Source organism: Strigops habroptila, chromosome 10 (genome assembly GCF_004027225.2).
Source record: "Strigops habroptila isolate Jane chromosome 10, bStrHab1.2.pri, whole genome shotgun sequence".
Classification (NCBI taxonomy): domain Eukaryota; kingdom Metazoa; phylum Chordata; class Aves; order Psittaciformes; family Psittacidae; genus Strigops; species Strigops habroptila.
Window position 1 is genome coordinate 2,060,948 of NC_046359.1, and position 19,422 is coordinate 2,080,369.

At 39.8% G+C, this 19,422-nt stretch overlaps 1 protein-coding gene and 1 long non-coding RNA gene across 8 annotated transcripts in view; both read right to left on the reverse strand.

Annotated features, from left to right (window-relative positions):
* Positions 1–19,422, reverse strand: part of ARID1B (AT-rich interaction domain 1B) — a 330,667-nt gene that overhangs the window by 195,642 nt on the left and 115,603 nt on the right. The window lies entirely within an intron of this gene.
* LOC115613879 lies at positions 19–15,024 on the reverse strand. The gene is made up of 3 exons (XR_003993554.1): positions 15,015–15,024; positions 554–559; positions 19–127 (listed from the first exon to the last, which is right to left on the reverse strand). It is a non-coding gene; the product is annotated as an uncharacterized LOC115613879 (long non-coding RNA).

Genomic DNA, 19,422 nt, shown 5'->3' on the forward strand with positions numbered 1-19,422 from the left:
AATAGCATCAGTTTATTTTTTATTTATTGTTGTGGCTTTATACAAGTAATTTCTTTTCCATGGATTTGGTCAGTAGTATCTTTGAATGGTTGCAAGTGCAGTGCTTTTTTGAAAGCAACCTGAAAAACTGTGTTAGCCTAGAAAGTGAATTCCATCTGTCCTGGTTGTCACCGGTAAAAGATACCTATTCACTTCCTTTCAAGCATATAATCTAGTACTCACTAAAACAGGATTTTGAAGACTTCTCTTATCAGCTTTTAGCCTTACTTCAGTAAGCAGAAAAATACACTACGTCAAGCTGGTGCTAAGCTGAAATTAGAGAACGGAGTATTTTTTCACAAAAGAAAAATGGGTACAGATAATACAGGAGGTCAATGCAACAACAGATGTGGAGAGAATCTAAACACTTTGCAGTCACAAGAATATGTACCACAAGCACTTGAAAGAACCACACAGCCTGCAACTTGGGGAGGAGAAAAAAGGATACTGAATGATTATTACAGCCTAGGTCTGATACTTCAGTGGCTGGAAGATTCTGCTTATTAAAATTAACATTTCTCTGAACAGTTCAATTAAAAAAAAAATCTCTTTTGCACATGATGGTGTTACTTTAGGTATTTGCTCATTTCACTGTGAAACGCAGCATATGAAACTTGGGTAAAAGGTCACAAAGAGTGAAAACTGAGAAAGCTGGTCCAAACACACAGTATTTTTTCAATTAGATCCATTTCTTCACAAGGTTTCCAGGATGGTTCATTTATTTACTCAAGACTATGAAGATGAGAGTGGCTCAGCTTGCCATTGAATCCAGGGTTATTCCCTACAATACCTACAAATTTCTCCTTTCAGTATGAATCTTTAGAAATGGAAATCTCTTCAATCTCAGTTTCAGGATTTCACAAGATCATACTACACACAGAACGTAGAAAGTGGTTTTCTAGTTAAAAAAGCAAGGCAATATGAATAGTATGTTATCTACTGTCCCTCAATAGGTGATATAAATTCTTCAACATTTCAACACTACTCACACATCCAGAAAAATTCTTAAAAACCTAAAAGTATTGAGAGTACTCTACTGCTTTTACACTTTCCAAGGTTCTGGAGGAGTCCACACTGCTATACATTCAACTGAACCCAAGGGTTTCACTTATCAGGACTCCTGGTTATAAAAATCAAGACTGGATGTGCAGGAAATTAAAATGGACGCAAGCAAAACAAAGCAGCGTATCAATTCTTCAATAAACTGCTCTTCCGAGCAAAGATCACTTGAAAGACTTGATCATGCCTGTGACTAGAGAAAACATGGCACAATCCACCTCATGGCTTCAGGAGGGTTTACCACAAGGATGGGGCAGAGGCGCACTTCAGCAGGGCAGCTGGAGAGCTCTCAGGCCCCAGCACTGGGGAGCAGGCTTCTCGCACCCTGGCCCACGGATGGCTGCAGAGGACCAACCAGGGAGACAAAATCCACCCGGATTAGATGGAGGGCTCTCAGCTACCAAACCTCTCTGATTTCAGCAGCCCTCCATTGCCTTCTTCACACATTAAGTCTTATTTCCCTACTGAACACCTCAACTTTGGCCTCAGTCCTTCAGCAACTATGCTGACTTTGCCACTCATTGAAGCACAACTTCTTTTGGACAACAACCAGTAAGCACCTTGCTAGCTCACCCAAATTATAATTGTACAAAGAGTTATTTAAAAAAAAAACCAACCAAAAAGGTAGAATGAGCGATAGTGTTCGAGCACTACAAGATGCAGGGCACTACCACTAATGCACTTTAGCTAATGAATTTATCAAACAGCATTACTGCGTTTACTCGAATTTCATAGTAATTACAGTACATGCTATAGAATTGTCAAATTAACAAAACGGCTGATTTTTTTCCCCCAAAATGTTCTCTCTGTCTTGGACTCGTTTAGTGCTTGGTATTTACTTCTTGTTTCTTTCGAAGCACAGAATATGTAAACTCACTTTCTGCTATTCTACTCATTTTACGTGGACTGAAACCCAACCAGGATTCTTTACTGCTGTAGGTTCCCAACAAAACCTCCAGCATGAAAAAATAAAGTCAAATTCCTAGCTATTATAAACTGACTTCTACTCATGTGAACTAAGCAACTACTGACATGAGTTAATATGAGCATACCAAACTTTATTTACGAAAGAGAAATGGGCTATTATAATTGTATTTGATTCTCATTCACTTACCAGATCCACTCTGGAAAATGAAATAAACCATGCCAAAAGACATTAATCCCTTTCAATGTATCAGAAGTACTTTACAGAAGCAGTGTAAAGAGAAATAGCTATTGTTCTTATTTTATTTCCAATCCCCTCATGCTCCTTACTGTTATGAGGATCAAATTCAAATACACCAAGCAGCTATTTTCAATGTTTGCAGCCCTAGTGAAACAGAACATGAGCACGCTGCAGCTACATCCTAACTTGCATGCCTGCCATCCACCCGTCATTTGGATGGGTAATTTCTCCCCTCGGGACCATATGCAGTGCTTAAAGCTGAGTCAGTTTGCCGTATGGCATTATTCTATAAAAGCAACACGGCTTTGCTGGAATCTGACCTAGGAGGGTAAAGGCTTCTACACACTTGGCTCAGTAGTTGCTAGACATGTTAAAGAAACAAAAAGATTTCAAATGTTAGTATAATCCACTTGTCTTACATGGCATTTTTCCTATCAACAAGTACAGGCTTTACACCACTAAAAAGCAGAGTTGTGAACATCATTCTTGGTATTACCTACACCAAATTGCACACAAGCAACGCAAAAATGCAGAATGTGCAAAATAATTACACTGAATTACAGACCTATGTCCAAATTATAAATCCACTAAATAGTATATCTATTGAATTACAAATATATATTTTATGCTTTTGTTTCATAATTTATACTTTCCCTGTCTTTTCTTTTCAAACATTTTATACGAACAATTTAGAGAACATTGGACATCAAAGGCTTCTAGTAAATAGCTGGTGGATGCAGGACTAGCATATTAGATATGTTTACTAATATTCTCTCCCCTTACTTTTGTTTTACTGCAGCTTCCTATTTCAGCTTTTTACTGAGTAGTGAGAAAGTAATTATTTCAGAATGCTGTAGACAGAATCACTGTGTCTTTAACTGTGTCTTTCTTGAGTGTGATACAATAAAAGCAAGCTAAGAAAGGAAAAAAACCAACCACATAAACAGGAGGGTTCCTTTTCATGCTTACTCTTGATATGTTTTCTGTTGCAAACGCTGCTCACGTTGTTCAAGATCAACAGAAACAAAAAGTATTAGGAATCCTAAAACCTTTGCAGATGCTGGTAATTCTGCTGATATGCATTTGCCGATCTGCATAAGAAATACAGTATTAGTTTACAATGATGTTAGGTATCACAGGCAACAGTGGCTTGCTAAAATGATTATGGTAAGAGGCCATGTATCATTATCAAATTCTTTCTGGACCCTTCATTTATAGAAGTTTTACTACATACATGAGAAAAGGCAGAGAGGAGCATTATAAGGTACTTGTTAATGGAGACCTCTGCTATGTTTCCACAGTCCAGACAACTGGTGCTCAGAAGGGGTCCAGCCAAAATGGAACATGTGCATGTAGTATAACCCACTGGCCTTGACCACGGGTATTAAAATATTCATATCTCCTTTCAATGCCACTTGCGTACAAACAGCTTTTCCTCCTCCTTTGAAACATTAACCTCTGCTCCCCCAGGTGATACCAACTGGTCGCAGAATTAGGACTGCCTCTCCGTACAAAACCACCACTGAGCTAAGAAGGAAGCACCTGTCAGGTACTTGTTTCTGTCTCCTCTGAGCTGAAATATCTATTAATTCCAGCCTACCCACTCCACCAGGAGAAACAAAAGGAGATCTGCAGTGCCGTCCCCAAACTTCATCCCTCCGGCAGTCACTCCCCTCTCCTTGTCCTCCTGCAATGGCCATTCACCACCAAAGCTCTTTGCTAGAGAAACTTCATCCTCTTCACAGAATGTTTTATTTTAAAACACAAGGCTCCGTAATGCCTTTGTGGCACACTGAGGAATATGAATAATAAGCTGAGGATTCATATGGCTTTATTATTACAGGGTTTTATAAGATAAAACACCCAGAAGAGTTAAAACAAAACAAGAAGCCTCCTACTGTAGTCAGAGTTTTTTGATTAGGACGGTATCCAGATTAAGTATTTATCTTTTCAACATAGAACAGACAGAACTATATTCATACAGGAGTTTAAAGCCCAGAATGAAGCATACTCATTAACCCCCTCACTCTGCAAGCAACCAAGAAATAGCCAAACCCACCCCCAAAACTCAGCCCCCAGCCAGGCACTATCAGTCCCTAAATGAACAGTAATGTTTTGGAAGATGAGTGTCCACCGGGAGATCATATCTGTATTAGCCCAGAAAAATACGGCTGGAAAGTATTTACCAGGAAAATTCTGTCCAAAATCCAACTGAAGCTTAACTCTGGCTATGACGCAGCCACCCTGTGGAGGCAAACAGTGGAAGGAAATGGCCTCTAATGCTGTCACCACTGTTACCCACGGAAAGGGATACAAGGAGCATCGCTTCTGCATTTTGCTTTTTCTCAAGCGTAATTGTCACAGTGATAGATGCATCAGAAACATACATAAACCAATTTCACCATTGAGAGTGTAATGCTCTCCCAAAGCCATGCAGCAGGCCAGTTGCTATGCTGGAAGCAGCACTCGGGTTGGTAAGGCCATTAGACAGAGCTCTCTTACTATAAAAGCCTGCAAATAAATGTAGACTAAAATAAACAGCAAGTCAGATGTTTTATCTGGGGATGTTACCTCATTAAAGGCTATATATGCCAACTCCAATTCAATTTGAAGTAACCTTACGAGAGAAGACATCACCCGCTCCCCTTCCCCCCCCCTCCCCCCCGAATTAGATCCACTTGATCATTTTAATTATACCACATTGCTCTTTTCAAAAGAGCCCTGCGAGCCTTTATAGGCTGCTGTGCTCCCCTTTGAAATTAACAAATCAGGCTTGGTAATTAGAGAGTCAAAATGGTGTGTTACATTGTTTTGGGGTGACAAGGGATTTAAGAATGTTTCATTTTAAGCCATTTTCAAGGTTTGAAGGTAAAATACTATCACTAATCATGTATGCTCCCATTTTCCAACTATGCTGATTAATATCTACACAGTGCACTGAGATAAATTTCTGTGCATCTTAATTAAGAACATTTCAAGGCAGATTCCTCAAAGTTCTGTTCATTTGAAATGATGCTGTAAATATCTTTTAAATGCTATTTACCACACAAAAAAATTAATTAAAAAAAGAAAAAAAAGCCTTTTGGGGCATAATAGTAAGTACTGATTTATCCCAGACATTATAAATTGCTATTTTTTCTCCTTAATAGACCTGTTGTCAAATCTTAGGAAGTCACTGAAGCCTGATACATCAATTCAAGAATACAGCTGAGTCACTCTTCCTTCTGCGAATGAGCCTCTGCATTTGCTCACTGTCAAACAGAAACTTTAATAATTTACGTTTCGGTTTGCATTGCTTAAGATTATGCTGCAAGCCTTAAATTGATTATTATTATTAACCACACTGCCTCTGCACAAGCATTGACGCGACGGGTCACTTCAGGGACTGATGCCCAGTTTCCCTGGACAACACCAACATCAGATCTGAGCAAAGCGTGCCAAAATTTGGGGAAGGTTGGCCTCGGAGGCTGTAAGAGGACATTTATAGCATTGCTTTGTTCATCTCGGGCTCTCAAGCATCTTTACATACACAACAACTCACCGGTAGTTAATTACTGTTGTATGATATACAGGGATAAACATTTGGCAATGCTGGTCACTGACGAGGGCACAAAGAAAACAGAACTAAAGAAACCCTGATGCCTCCCACTGTTGTCCTCCCTTAGCAAGGAAGGCACAGTATGTTTTGATACTATGAAATTTTCCACTCGCGGCAAAGCTGGAGCAAAAACCACGATGCTGGTATTTTATTTCAGTTTTCAACACATTTACTTTTCAGCAAAGCCACTGACTTTCTCAGTCAGGCTCAGACAGCGCTCAGAATAAAAGCAACATAGCAGTAGTTCTCACAAAATTTACAAAACCTGAAGAGTAAGGTATTTAATTCTATCCAAAGTTTTAAAGCACAGAGTATATAGACTTTCTTCCCCTGAAGTACTCTTCTAAGCTGGCACTGTATAACAGTAGGTGAAAATGTCAGAGAGGAGGAGGGAACTTCATCCCCATATATAGGATCAAAGAATATAAAACATAGGAGACAATAAAAAGAAAGCAAGCAAGAAAGAGAGGTATTAAAAGGGTATGATGAATGGCATATACATCCTTGTGATAATTCCTTTCCTGCTTTATTGCTAGGTAATGATCATACAATACTATACTTCATTGATCACTGCTTGAAATCTAAGCTTCATTTCCTTCACATACGTTAAACACCTTTGACTTGAATTCACTTCATGTAACTTTTCAGTACTTTCTTTTTAGTGTAAAGAGAAACCGAATATAAATACTGAATGAAGGGGAAGGAAAAAAAAAAATCATTCGACGTTATTGTTCTCTAACATCTATAGAGCTAGGAGATGTCTTTGAGGTTCAAACGTGCCTGTGGCAAAGCAGGGCACCACATCAAGGCACTCTATATATTACGTGCATGCCTTGGGCTAGTGATTGAAAACCCACTTTGACCACGAGCTGCAAAGCCTGAATGCAGATTTCCCCCTAGCCAAATCATTCACTGTCTGGAGAGGAAGGACGGCACCTCCTGTACGGTCCTACAAGCAGCTAGACCTCGGGGGCACGCCAGCTCCTGGGCTAGTCCCACCAGCTGCTCTGCACCTTCTTCCTTCACAGAACTCACAGCAGGATGGAGACCCCCACGAACAGTCCATGAGTACCTATAGTATATACACGGCAAGTGTGCGCAGACACTTCTTACAGAGTACTACCTAATGCTTTTTGACTACGTGCACATTTTCAGATGCCAAATGAACAAATAAGGATGCTGGCAGCTCCTTTTACGCAGATAAACTCCAGCTGGAAGGACATAATTTATGAGCAGTTCCTCACTGCATATCCTTCCCTTTTAATCAACTGCTAATGGTCACCGCGGTGCTCCCCTTGGACAGCCCCATCTCCTCCTCACTGTGGAGCACAATGACTCCAAACACATGAAGGCATATAATGAATCAACACACCACTAACAGCTAATATTCTTTTGACAGTTTAATCCTTTATTGTGATGAATTCTCACCCACTAAAACATTGGGGGGAAGTATATTAATTAAAAAAAAAGGCAACGTATTTTGCTTATATTGCACTTTCAGCATTCTGATTTACTCAATGAAACAAAGCACAACTATCTATAATCTCAGAATTAATATATATGGAAGAACAGATGGCACTTAAATCTGAAGTCCCTAAAAATCCTTTTCGCCAAGTTTCTATTCAGGAGAAAATGCATACTGGGTAAGGACTGTAAAAAAGCAAAATAAGAGGCTTTTAAGATACTACACAAAGAGCACCTAGTTAAGCAAACAAAATCACAGATATTAAGGGGTTATGGTCCTGTGATTAAGGCATCTGACCAGGATGCAGAATATCTGGATGCAATTCCATCTCTGCCTCTCACTTCCTCCATGACCTTGGGCAAATCAATTAATCTTTCTGTGCCATAGATACTCAGCAGGGATAGCAATAATACAACTTCCTACCTCCCAGGACTGTTGTGAGAAGAAATTCGCTGATGTTTGTGAGGTCAGCTCCCTCCCTCTTAGGTCGTACAGATTAACTCTATTTTGTTTATATCATCAGGGTACTAACAGCAGCAACCCACCCCTACCTAATTCCAAACAGCAAGGCAACTGTTTCTGCAGACTATCTTGTGCACTAAAGAACCTGAAATTCTGAAGAAGCCAGAATTCTCCATGCGACAGTGTGCACTAATGGTGTATTATGGATTTGCAGCTTATGACCACCACTGACATAAGAAGTCGAAAGAGTCAGTAATTCCTAAGCCTTTATCACATATCTATGTGCTTAACTGAAAATGTATTCGTGTTTGAGGCATCTGAGAGATCTGTATTTCACATTCAGAAACCATTCAAGCGTACAGACAATAAAGATTTCCGAAATGGCTGTAAAATAAATAAATTAACTGAAGAACTAGAGGGCATCATAACACACAAGAAGAAAATTATAGCTCATATGTTGATCTAGCATGTAAAATATTGGTTTTCCTACATGTACAGAAAGACAAGGGAAGTTGCTGTTACGACATATTCCGTAAATCAGAGAGAGAAAGAAGAAATTTCTAAGCAGGCGTATCATAATGAGGTTTAACAGTACGGACTTTATGCTGTTCAGGAAGTATTCAATCATTCCTGGCTTTCTGTATTAACCACAAATAGAACAGAAAAAAAATGATTTTTTTAAAACAGTCCCATAATCAACTTCAACTACATGGACAGAAGAAAGTGGCTTCTGCTTAGGACCACAAGAGCAACCGTGTCATGAGCATCCTGTACTTCACTAAAAAGCATACAAACACATAGGCCATCCTGGCAAATATGGCATTGCTACATATGACAGGATAAAGAGCAAACACAGCAGATAACTCTTTGATATAACTACCATTAAACTGCCTGCACAAGATTTGAAAGATTTCAGTGTGCTGCAATTTGAACATTATTGTCCAATATAGACTGCTACAGGGCTTGAAAATCCCCTAAAATACTCCTTCTAGAAAGAGCATCATGTACAGCTTTTACATTCATAACACTGGTGTAGGATACGTGGGCACAGGCAGAGTGCATTGCATTACTCTCAATTTGAGACTTATACTGTGCCTTATATATGCGATTAAATGAGTTTTAGAGATTTATTACTTTTGTTTTGAAGGCAAAAAGACAAATACTATATTCTGTAGGCTTCAAAGTGCACTATGAAATATATTGCAAAGTATGAGGACAAAATAACTAGACAAGAAAAGTGAGTAGTCTGTCTAGTCAAAACAACACTTGATATTTTTATAAATACTTCTTTTATTGCATACTTCAAAGAAAAATACATTTTAATTTTGAACAGACTGGACAGGTGAGTACCAAAAGAATTCTTGAATAAAAGAACAGAAAAAGAAGTGTGGGTGCCTTAAGGTCAGCTTTTCCCTGATTTTCCAGCCAGTCTTGCCCGTTAATATATTTTAAAACCTCCAAGTTTGTTTCATTTTCATCCATCTGCCAAAGCACTCAGGAGATCCAGGAAACAGTCATAAGCAAAGGTAGCAGTGCTACAGAAAATCCCCCAATTCAGGGTCTGAAGGGTATGTAATACAGCGACTGCACCACCTTGTTGCTATCCAGAATTTGCCCTAAGCCTGGACAACTCTCAAACACCCATACCGATGACTATAGAGGTATATACACAACTATACAGATCCCCCTTGCCCGACTCTTCCAGCAAAAAGAAGCTGTACTAACAGCAATCAACCCCTTGTGTTTTTATAACAACTTTCGTCACCCAGGAGGCAAGTAGTAGTATGGGGGTACTACAGTTGTGCTGTATCACTAAACAGGGTTTACTAGTAGTGGCAGAGTCGAGTTTTCATTTTAAATTAAGTTTAAAATATTTTAAATGTGCCACATAAGCTGCACTCAGCATGAAACAAATTAGAATGTCTTAAGAATTTGGGACTAATTTTACTAAAACTTCTGGGTTCTTCCTCGCTCTCAGCCACAAGATCAGCCACTCATCAGGAAACATTCACAAGTATTTTCTTGCCCATCCATGGCTGAAAAGAAGAATAGGGGATGAGGAGAAATAAAAGGAATTTAAAGCTGCTGAAAACTAATGTCTACCACATGAGGCACAAAATAAGCATGCCGTTGTATATTTGATGAAAAAATAACTGTTATGAAATATTCATTTGAAAAGTGATTAAGCTTTGCAATTGAAAAGCTAACCCTTCACAACACGAAATAATCATGCAGCTTGGGAATGAACACATCCTGTGTCCTCTGGTGCTCATTATAATTTATGCAACATCTCTACCCCAATCCTTCGGTTGCTTAGATATTTTCCTCTTTCTTTTTTCTTTTCAAATTTGAAATGAAAAGATCACTAGACTTGTTTCTTACAAGTGTTCTTCAAACCCAGAGAACCAGCTTTACCATCCCCATACATTTCCAGTATGCTTCCTCTGAACTACCTGCTGGGGAGAACAGGAGGCTCTCCAGCCCCAGCGCAGGGGCCCCCAGGACCCAGCGCAGAATCCCACCTCCTGCTCTGCCGTGGCAAGAAGCTTCTTTCTTCAAAGCTATTAACAAATTTACTCACCAGCACAACGTAAGATGTCTCTCTTAAGGGTTAAAACGAACGACTTTTCATACAGAACAGGCAACCTATTCCCTAAACTATGAGCGATTAATCCATCGAGCAAGAGAAATGTTTTACAATCCCATTTATTTTAACTAAATTTCTTCGGGGATATTTAACTTAACATATGAAAGCTATACTTTGGTACATGGTATACATGCAGACGCATCATTTATTTACAAATCCCAGGCACAGAAATTGTAAGTTTGAAATTTTCCTTACAATGAATTTCATAATTAGCCCTTCTGTAGTCAAGGCACATACAGAGATCAGGGATTATTCATTAGAGGAAGGAATTAGCAGGATTTTAGGCTTCAATGGCCTGTACAGACTATTAGCTTGCATTTGGCTATTAGGCGGGTAAGCAGAGTGGTCTCTAAAGCGTCAGCAACAGATAACAATAAATTCTCAAAATGAGACTTAACACCTGCTTTCCTAATCTTGAAGGGAAGAGGGGAAAAGCTGATTCAGCAGTGGCGCGGCACCCCTTCCAGCCACACAGGCTCTTGGTGCGAGGCCGGGAGCACCCTGATGACTCCCAGCCAGGGAAGCCAGAGGTCCCGGGATGAGCGGATAAGCCCCGCAGCTGAGACCATGGCAACACCAGGCCCCGGCATCAAACGACGTTCTTCAGATCTGCATGACAGCATGCAGGCTCTGCGACTGCTTCCCTCCGATAGAGGAGGTTTTGAAAATGAAACAAAAGGATGGTACACGGGGACGGCTTATTTGAGGACTATCAGCTGGTCTCCTTCCATCATTTCCAAGGTCTGGATTTGAGAGATGAGAGGAACACAGGGATTGTGAAAGGCTGACAGCGACACAACCACAGGCGTGTCCTGACAGTGCATTTTATTTATTTATTCTGAATGCCATCGGCACCCTCCACCTTCTGATAACACAAACCACCACCTGGTAACACCAGCCTATGCTTTTTCTTTTCACAAGCTAATCTGTTGCTTCAAAACAGATGGGAAAATTGAGAAGAGTCTAAAGAAGGTCTTTGGGTTTGGTGGTTTTGTTTTGTTGGTTTTGGGTTTTTTTTCTTTAGTAAAGCCAAGCCAAAGGATAGAATAATGCCTTTACCAAAAGTACAGTGTGAGACCCTCAGGACCACTTTGTTCAGCTACAGCTAGTGCATAAATGCTAGGAAAGCAAGGAATTTTAACTTTTCTCCCCACTTCTTCGCATTTCCAAGGCACACAGAAATCTCTGCAGTAAATAGAGCTCCTAAGAACGGAAATGCTGACAGATAAGCAGCATGAACCCAATCAGTGAAACATCTCACAGCTTAGTACAACATTTCATCCTCACCTGGATCAGTAGAGTATCTCAACTGGAATAAAAAGCACCATCAAAAGCACGACCCTAATTCGTCACTACTGCAATTTTGTATCAGCCTAAGTTCAATGATTTCAAAGTAATTACACAGATGTAAAACAAGGATAACTGTGAGAAATCAGCCCCAGTGCAAATTCAGAGGAACTCTTCCATGCACACGTACAAATAAAAATATTAAGACAAACCATTATAGAATGACACACACAATTACATGTAATTGTAAATGCACATTCTCCTAGATTCCCACATCCAACGATGAAATGGAGCTACGCTTTGTTCCTAGATTGTTTAAGCATTATAGTATACACCTCTTTCGGAAAGAAAGAGTACATATTTTTATAATTTAGGGAAGATGAAGACTAAGTAAACAAAATAATACATTAAATAAGCAGAAGTGCAACAGATCCAAGCTGTCCACATTAATTCGTTAAAGCAGTAAGTTGATTTCCTACCTCACATGAAAGTAGTCAGAGGAAGCAGGAAAAGAAGAGCTTTTCTGGATACTGATCAAATACCACCGTATGTGATAACAAAATTTAACTGCACACAAAAACATAATTTGAGAAATTGTTCTGGAAGAGAGAGAAAATTTCAAGGGGCACGTGTGAGATACAAAGAAATGGAAAGGACAGTTTTGTTATTCAACTAGTAGGACAGAGAAATACCTTCTATTCCATTCTTGCCTTTAAAAACAAACGAGATTTTTTTAATTAGCAGGGTTTAGACCTATGGCATCACTCATCTCAGAACAGTATTAGTATGAATGAACATTAGTTGAGTTTTTCCTTCCTCTCTTCTGCCTTTTTACTTCAAAACTGTGAGCAAAGCGACTGTTGGTAAGAATGAAGCGCTTACAACATAATTTTGAGAGGAGCAGACAGTTGCACTGTGCAAATCTCTCCACTGCTTGTCAGCGCAGTTCAATCCATGACCCAAAACTCCTCTGCTAATTTCAACCTTGGACCTAACTTGAGCAACGAGTACTAATTTTCTGACATTTTTCTTGACAGGGACAAAAGGATTCCAGGAGATAGCAAGAAGCTCACTTCCACTTGAGAACTGATCAGACTATTTGAACTCTGTTCTTTCAAAGGTAACATTTTCTCATTATAGAAAAATCTCTGAACATCCCTTTTCAGATCACAACCAAATCATTAGGGCCTGCCACAAAGCCTATTAAAGTCAATGGAAGTCATTCAAAGACTTCAAAGGACTTTGGATCCAGACCTTATGTAAAACATCCAGATGTGTCCCAGCAGCATCTCGAATTGACAGGGAAAGCTATGCCTGCCACAGCCAGTGGCGCAGCTCCGTAGGAAGCAGCACAGGCAGCACAGCTTGGTGCTGAGCACCCAACACCTATGCCGTACCCTTGTCAGGGGGCTGAATGCCAGCCCAGCCCAGGGACTGAGCACCCGCTAGCAGCTGCAGTGCATTAGGCAGGCTCCTGGGGCACAGTTTTTAGTTTCATGCAAAAGGAAACCAGCCTGCTCCTTGCCCCCTAAGTAATGTGAACCAAAGTACGGCAACAGGGCTTAACCAGAGAGTCCCTTCAAAAGCCTGCTGATAGAGCCAGAACTACAGCCTTTCTTCAGGCGTCACTGCTCAACGCCTGCCATCTAGATTCCAGCCTGATCCCGAGCTTTCTTCCATGAAATACTACTGTCCAAACAAATTCTACATCCAAGACTAAAGTTAAGCAACATTACTTTCTGTGAGAAGCCAAGCCCAACTTTCAGAAGTTTCCACAGTCTGCTCATCAAAAATCAATGGCATCACTATGTTTTCTCAGGCTTGCACACAATTTTCCTGAGTGGTGGTTGACCAATAAATCATGGAAGTACTCAGCACTTCCTATTTAACTTTGAGGTATCTTAATCAGAAATTACTGTTCATTGCTAATACCAACATTTAAAAAGAAAATTACGTACAAAAACAGTTCAGGAAGTTCAAAATATTCCAGTCTTTCCCCCAACTGGCTCCAAAACAGTTCTGGTTTTCCTAAAATCAGAATTTCAAAATTCCAGCTATTTTCAATATCTCAACAGGCAAACACCTGAAAATCTCAACACACTTTATACAGCACTTAATTTTAGACTGCAAATAAGAGAATCTGAAAAGGTCTTCCCTGCTGTAAGGAATTACACATATTCTACTGCTCAGTCCCTCACCAAGCTGAAACCACGTTTAGTAAAGTTTACTAAAAGGAAATTTGTGATGAACTAGAGTGTTTACTGATGTTCGACACTGCTTTAAGTAAATTAACCCTGGAGTAACTGTTAATTATTTTCATAAAATACATTATGTCCTGTACTCTGAGCTACTGCATTCTAATTGGGGGATACAGCTTCTTTTCTGAGCTATAAAAGCAAACCTAACATAAAAAAGGACAACTTAGTGTTGTCTTTTCAATTGATAAGTGAATGAAATTAAAATACAATTTCATTACAGCAGTGCTACAGGAAACAAACACACACAAAAAAACAAGCCACCAGAGCAAAACCAAACTACACATTTAACCTAGTTCTGAAAGGACACATCAAACCGAAAATGACAATGTTATATCACTATTATTAGCTTTAGAAACAAAGCTTTTAGGAGTAATTTCAGTTTTTAGTCCGGTACCCTAAATGATGGCATATGTAAAAAGAGCACATACAGAAATGTAGTTTGGAAAAGATTAAGAGATTATTTTAGAAGCAAATCACTCCATAAATAAAGCACAAAGGGAACACAGCATCATTCAGGAATGGACATCTGTCACCCAAGCAGATACCACATCACACATTCGCAGCTAATTCTGCAAAGTGGAAAAACAAGACTTAAAACAACACATAGAGCCCTACATGCATTACATTTATTTTTAAATTTCTAGTTACCATAAATATCCAGGCACCATCAAGAAGTATAAACATTACACACAGAGGAAATGGTAAGGAATAAAATGAACAAAGAACAGAAGAGAGAAAGTCACATGGATTTGGAAAAATCCAGCCCTATCCTGGGTTGTTCAGTGCTGCTTTTCTTCTAGTGGGGGAGGGAATGAAGAGGGAAGAGAAGTCACATTCAATGTCATCTTGACAGCGACCTCTTATTCAAAAACTATTATTTTTCCATCTTGAATAAGAGAGAACCAAGTGCTCTTCATAATCACGTAAATGACCTACCACTCTCTAAGTGCTCTCTCTTAGATCAACAAAGAGCTATCGGAAGCAGAAAGTATTGCACACTACTCCCCTGTCGTCTCAATCCAAGTCATCGGCACAGTTCAGCCTTACCAGAAGAGGAACCTTGAAAGGCCAAAAGCTTTAGGAAATACACTTATCAGACTACTCTTCCTCCTCACTGCAACCCTTTCAGAATTTTGCAGAGTTAAAATGATGAAAACACGGGGAAAAGAGAAAGTTAAGAGAAAGAGAGGAGAAGCATGATGGGAGTTAACTTATTTTTCAGGGGAAGAAATCAATAGCTTTAAACTGGCTTTTAACAAGGGTGGGAGGAAAGATTTCAGTTGTCCTTAGGGGTAGACTGTTCCCTAATGCTGCATTTCAGAAGACTCATGCAATTAACTAATTTAACATAAAGGTTATTATTGCAAGGAACTCTGCACCAGTATGTAAACTGACAAACTCCCCCTCCCTTCTCTCTAGGGGAATCACAAGACCCTGTCCCCATAAGGTCAATGGCAAGGCTAAGGAACTTCATCCCAAAAGCAGAGCTATTGGGGGAGCTTGTGGGGGTGTGCATTAATGTGCGTGTCTGTTGGATTTTTTCTTGTTTCAAGGAAAGATGAGGGAAGAAATCCCATTCATTTACTCTTCTGCAGTTCTTTCCATATAATTAAACAGGGAAAGTACCCAGCAAAAAAAATGAAAACTGCATCATGTGAAAGAAAAAGCGGGGAGAAAAACCCCCACCTTTCAGACCACCGTGTTACCAAACACACAATTATCTCCCAGAAATGCTTCGTTGTTATGTTGAAATCCAACTGCAAATTAAATTTGCTTAATAAAAAAAGAAGGATCTGGTACACTGAATGACTCAGCAAGTCAGACCTCAGGCTAACTCACAGGGTGGAAGTAAGGGGGTAACCCACATCCCAGGCATTCTACCTATTTTACATGCCCTGCTTTGTTACTGCAGCAGTTCTAAAGCACCCCACAACCTCCTGTTCCAAAAATGCAATGATCAGGACTGGGGGGGGAACCACCCTACTTTTTCCCCTTGGTCCCTCAAAGGCTTAGTCAGCAGTGATGAAAGCTTACCTCTACCAGTCAGGTCAGCCTGAAATACTGCCTGTGCAAGAGCCTCCATTCTTCCATCCAAATCACCCAAAAAGGTGCAAAACAAACTATATCCAGCAGATGGATTTGCTGGAAATTAAACTCCTCTCAAACAGAACGGGTGAACCACAGCTGAGAAATAGTGTTTGTTGAAATGTTTGGTGTTCACAGGGCTGCGATACACTCCTGGCAATAACTAAGGGCTGGGAATATACAAGGACCATGGCAAGTACTGGGATGGCTCAGAACTCCTTCAAAAACTAAATCCATAAATTCACCTCTACCACAAAGCAAAGCTATTAAGCGTACATTATCAGTCAGAGAAACCAAGAGGCCATAATGCTTTCTTCTGTTTCTACCAGAAGAGAGTAGAGTAAGCCACAAAGGAAAAGCAAACACAAGAAAACCCTAGGAGAATCCTTGGATCTGACCTTCTCTCCATATTCTCCCTCTGCCATCTCCCCCCCAAGCTTCCTGTACAGCTAGCTGTATTGCTGACTGCAGAACACTTACTGAAGAATGCATAATTACATCTCTTTAACCCCTTGCTGCCACAATGTGCTCGGATCTAGGGCTTTTGTAACATTCCCCCCCCCTAAAAAAAGAGTAAAGAGAGTGTGCACAGGCTAGAAACCCTCCTCCCCCCCACTCCACCCCAATCATAATAGCACTAATATAGTACTATTCCCAAAGACTCCAACCCATACAAACTGGACTCTCCATACTATTTCGCTAGTTGCCGCTCTCATGTATTCCTCCCCACTATGCTTTTGTTTCAGACTGTGCAAGTACACACACACAGTTGAGTCAGTAAAATGCAAGATCACCACCAACAAAGGAACATTTCAGGCCCAGCAGCTTCTGTTCACATGCCTTTCCACATGCATCTCGCAGTGTGCATGTGCAAAAAGCCTTTTGACTTCCAACATACCAATCCCTACTCTGGAAGAGCTTAAGAACCTACTCGTGCGTTAGAGACAAGAAGAACTTCCTGTTAATTTCGCTCTTCATCCAATGCCTAAAGCAATAAGCAATTCTTCAAATTAATAGGTCATTTTGAATTTTTGTGGTATTGGTATGCAATCTCAGGATATAGTGCTTGTGTATTCCAAAATGAAAGAACTAGCACACTCCGAAACAATGCTTTCTCATAGAAAGTAGTAAGCATTTTTGTAGAGCCTACCTGCTGCTGCTAACAGGAAAAGAATTTTTTCCAAAATAATTAAGAAATACTAGCTGCTGGTGTTTGAATGCTTAGGAGACCTGAACTGATAAGCACACCTGACCACAGCAGCACTCAGCCATAAACGACAGGAAAACACAGATCCTGACCCAAAACGATTAAACAAAAGACCTTGCGTAGACCCTAAGCTAATGAGGAGTAGGGTTTTCTTCTCCATTTTGTCTCTATTTGCAGGCTAAGGGGTCTGAATACAGAGGTATTCACTACTTATACAGGTAACACTGTTTTCTAAAGGAATTTTTCTTCATTTGGGTATGGTTTGCAAATACACGGTTTTCAGCAAGGCCCAATCCAAAGCTCGCTGCAATCAGTGAAAAGACTGATCTCAACAAAGTCTGAACCAGACCCTCAAAGAATAAGGAGATGGAGAAAAGCAGAAGGAAGTTTACACCCACTTGGGACTTCTGTAGCTGTTGTTCATTATTCAGAAATAGCCACCTGTACAGAAGAGATCCTACTGGTGTTTAAGTGTGAGTCTGGATTTTGCTCCCATGTGGTATTTCTTTAAATAGGCTCTCTAGCCTTTTCTTCTAATTCCAAATTATTGGTGTCGAAGACTGGTATCAGCTACAAATAACCAATACACTGTTTGACTCCCATGTCAAAAACTTAACACAATATACAGAGCATTCTCAGCTTATGTCTTCTGTGTCTTCTTCTATATCGTGCCTTAGTATAATTAAAGCTGAACTGGCTTTGGTTGAATTCTTTTATGTAGATTGTCATAGTTGTATGAAGTCAATAGATACAACAACTTACAGCAATGAAAGGCTTAGCCAAAAGATTTTTAAAAGAACAGAGAAAGTGAAAATACCAGGAAATCTGGAAAAACCTGAGGAAGGAATAATTTTAAGTTGTTCCGAATTCTGCAAATACAGCGCTAAGAAAAACACTGAATACCTAAAATAATTAAAGTTTATCCTCTTTATTGAAACAGTCTATGTTTGAGAATTCGTGTGAGTTTTAATGTTTAATTAAGGGATTTTAAACATCGTTTTAAGTGAAAACTCTGTGCAACCTTAACTATGGACCCAGTTAGGTCACCTCCATAATATATTCATGTTGGGAGATCCAGGACTGGCTTTTACATAAGTCAGTTACTACAAACACACAGTTCAAATATCAGTCACAAGCACGTGAAAAATCAATTTACAAGGAGATGAAAAAATAAATGTTCTAGGAGATAGGATATGCTAATGAAAATTAGTGTAGTGTGTTTGCTTTTTGTCCACATCCAGGTTTTGGTTTCACATGCAGCGACTGCTGAGACATGTTTATTTAGTGATTAAAAAAGAAAAAAGATTAAGCAGCAACTTTAAAAAGCCCTGTGTAGATAAAGATACGCCTGTTTTATAAGCAATTAGTAATTTCTTATTCATGGAATGTAAACTGTTTTGTTTAATTTTCCCAGAATTTGCAGATTTAAGGAGAATGCAACTCAAAGGATGAAATTCATACCCACAAAACCAGGAGATGAGAGTAAACCTCTAGTATGGCCTGTTTAATATATGCAGTTGTACAATACTGTACCCACACTTGGAGCAGATTTGCCAAGACTCCTTTTTTTAAAAATATATATATTTTAACATAATTTTTAAAACCATACATATAAGACAAAATAAAAGTATGTTATCGCCACATTCACCAACACTACAACACACTAACTCCAGGCTGGGCTGCAACACAGCCTCCAGCTGCTGCTGACCAAGAGCAGAGATGGCCCTCATGCTGGTCTCAGGTGGCGAGGGAGCTGGGTTGACTCTCCATTTTTCATGCACGCCAGCTACTCCCTGAGGTAGGAAATGTATTTCACTGGCGTTTTAGAAGCAGTGCTGTTTACCAAGGTGTCTGTGGGAGTCACACGGGGGGAAAAGTTGCATGCAAGAACAAAGGCGGAGCTTCGAGACACTGAGTGCTAGAGACAGACGTGGTGGGAGAGAAACAGCCCTGCAGACACAACCTCCCTACTCAGAGACCTAAGTGTGGTCTGCAGAACAGCAGGATAGGTAAAATATATCTCAAAGATTTGGTCCACTGTCCAGAAGCCAGAAGTCCATCCCATAAGAGGTACCATTTACATCAACATTGCTACATGACATCAATTTAAAAAGGACAAAAGAGGGACATTCACCTTTTCCTGAGTGTCC